General features: G+C 38.6%; 1 long non-coding RNA gene across 1 annotated transcript; it reads right to left on the bottom strand.

Moving 5' to 3' along the window:
• Window positions 1–257: 257 nt before the first annotated feature.
• Window positions 258–2,191, bottom strand: LOC148349279 (uncharacterized). The gene is made up of 4 exons (XR_015847251.1): window positions 2,062–2,191; window positions 1,868–1,987; window positions 622–730; window positions 258–531 (listed from the first exon to the last, which is right to left on the bottom strand). It is a non-coding gene; the product is annotated as an uncharacterized LOC148349279 (long non-coding RNA).
• Window positions 2,192–3,019: the final 828 nt, after the last annotated feature.

Below are 3,019 nucleotides of genomic sequence, written 5' to 3'. Positions count from 1 at the left end.
AACAGCAACGACGTCCCCAGCCTGCTAACTAGTCCAGAAAGTCTATAACGGCTACAACGCTGCTTCCCATCTCTGCCAGCTGGTCCATGCAGGAGTTGACATGCTTCAGATCAAACGCTGGTCCGCTGACTCATCTCAAATTGTCCTTCTCCTTCGTATCACCACCAGGCAGGCAGTCAGAAAAAGACAGGACAATACAGAATATGAGGTGGGCATCAATCATAAGCTTTGGAATAGAAGTGTGTCTTAAGCCTTGATTTAAAAACTGATAAGGATGCCTCCTTGACGCCTCTCTCAGGAGGTGTTTTAGTAATTTCCCACTGGCAGGAGGCCCCGTAGTCGACCCAGACACGCTGGAGAGACAACCTCTTTAGGCTGGTCTTGGGATCCCGGCGGATGCGCTGGATAAGGTGGCTGCGCAGAGGAAGTTCTGGGCTTTTCTGCTAAGGCTACTGCCCAAGTGAGTTAATTCCATGACTGTGTGGGAAGAGTCCTTTGGTATTCAAACGATTCTGCATTGGAACACCAATCCTGAACGGGTTATCGTCCAATGCCGTAGTATCACTAATCGGAAATGTTGTTTGAGGTCAATTTATATAAATCGTACGTCGAGATACAAACTTCATAAACGAACGTGTTTTCAAGCTCAGCTGGCGTGAAAGACTTGGTAAACAGATGCTGCCCGTCCTCCACACATCTGTCTTGTACTCTCCTCCAGCTGTTTCCTTGCCTGAACAATAAGGGCATATCGTTGTCCATGTTCCACTTTTTGTCGTGAACTTTTTAAAATATTTATTTCGCTGTAGTATGCAAGGTCAAAAAGTGGACAAGATAAAATGTAGCTTGTGAACGCACTGTATGATTTTTACAAGCACACGTTTTCAATTCCAATTTGGCAAGCTAACGGTCCGTAACGAAAGGTTAAAGCTAATGACCACCGCGATCACTTTTACAGACTGACAGAGTCACGTTCGCTCTTTTGAAAGGACGAGGTTCTACCTTTTTTTCTTTTTTTTTTTCAAACTGTCAAAACAAATCAAGACCACGGCAGGTTTTATGTCTCGTTATCTGAACCAAAATGTGTGGATCTATGTTGTAAGTTCATATCAGCAATAAACTCAATCGAGGATGAAATGGGTAGGTAAGTAGGTAGGTAGGTAGGTAGGTAGGTAGGTAGGTAGGTAGGTAGGTAGGTAAATTAGATATTTAGATAGCTAGACATCTATTTAAATTGATTGCTAATTAGGAAAGTATAAAGGTAGATAGATTGCTAGTTAAGATAGATTTAAAGCCAGATATCTTAGTAGCTATACAGCTATTAATTTGATAGTTAGATAAGTATCTAGCTATATTGATTGCTAGTTAGATAGCTATAAAGCTAGCTATATAGACAGTTAAGTAGCTAGAATATAGTTAGATACCTATCTACCTAGCTAGGTAGCTAGGTAGATAGCAAGATAGATAGATATTAAATAGATGTTAAGATTTAAAAAAAATCGAAAGCCATTTAGATATCAACCTGATTAGCTATTAGATAGCAAGATGTGTGTTAAGATTAACAGCCAGTAAGGTAGGTAAATAGCTAGATAGATTGCTAGTTTAATACCTTTAGAGCTAGATATATAGATACAGTGGTACCTCAGTCCTCAACCATGATGCGTTCCTGGTTGTTGGTTGAGTACCGATTTGGGTGAGTACCGAAATGTTTTTCCCTATAGGAAACAATAGTAAGTATTTTAGTCCACTCATATAAAATACCCAAAATATTAAGAAAACATGTATCTAAACAACATTAAAGACCATGAATGTGTACATAATATATAATGAAATGAAAAAGAAGAAATATAAACTATTATCGATTACACACCTTTGAACAGTGGTGTGATGGCATATAAGAATGGGTCTGGGAAGGTTACTGCTTAGCCTTCCTCTTCTCTTATAGCAAGAAACCTGTCCATTGTCAGCTTCTTCCTCTTTTGCACCATTTCTTTAAAGTGTGACATGTTCAAAATCAACGCAAAAGCACAAACTAGGAAAAAAATAACTTCGAAAATGACGTACCCCTTCACTCATTGACGGTCCGGATAGAAGTGGCACTAAAGCTAGGCTAACTCTCGCCGCCGAGTGCATCTCGGCTCCACTCGTTATACGCCAGATCTCATTCGATTTGGCTATGTTCGGCTATTTTCAGTTGGCACCGAATTCCGTGTCGAGCATCAAAAAAATGTTTGCGCACATTTTTTGGGTTGAGCATTGAGGCGGTTGAGGGTACCATTGTCGATAGGCAGGTTGATATCTAGATAGCTAGATACCTATTTAGATTGATAGCAAGATAGATAGGTCCATAGCTAGGGAGATTGCTAATCAGATAGCTATAAAGCTAGATATATAAATAGCTTGGTAGCTATATATATATATATATATATATATATATATATATATATATATATATATATATATATATATATAGCAAGATACTTGCTAAAAATCTAGATAGCTAGATAGATAGCAAGATATATACTATAGCTATTTAAATGGATGGCTAGCTAGACATTTGATTAGCTATTTAGATAAAAAGCCATTTAGATAGAAAGCAAGGTAGCTATTAAAATTTATGAATTTAACTTCACAAATTTTCTCCATCAACTGTCGACCAGACGGGAGCCTCTATTTCCCATTCATGCCAAAATAAATCCTCAAATAGCAGCTCCGGTGCCGCGAGGCAGTTAATTTTCAAAAGATTTCTGATCGGCGGCTCATTAAAAATCACGACATAATGTGCTGTTGATTGGCAAAGTCGCTGTAAAGTGTTCAAGGACCTCGTCAGGAGAATAGTAAGGATTGTCTCTTTGTTTTCAAACGATCGGCAGAGAGATACAATAATCAAATGCAGCAATCAAGATGTTGCTTTTGATTAACTCATTCACTGCTAGCCTTGCTTAGAGGGATCTCTGACATCTATATCAATCCATAAAAACCTTATTAATAGGGATTTTGGACATCTATAGCCCTCTTTTCC

Source organism: Urocampus carinirostris, chromosome 17 (genome assembly GCF_059441175.1).
Source record: "Urocampus carinirostris isolate Australia breed hairy pipefish chromosome 17, RoL_Ucar_1.0, whole genome shotgun sequence".
Taxonomy (NCBI): domain Eukaryota; kingdom Metazoa; phylum Chordata; class Actinopteri; order Syngnathiformes; family Syngnathidae; genus Urocampus; species Urocampus carinirostris.
The sequence above is the reverse complement of the archived record's forward strand: the minus strand, read 5'-3'. Positions and strand labels throughout refer to the sequence as shown.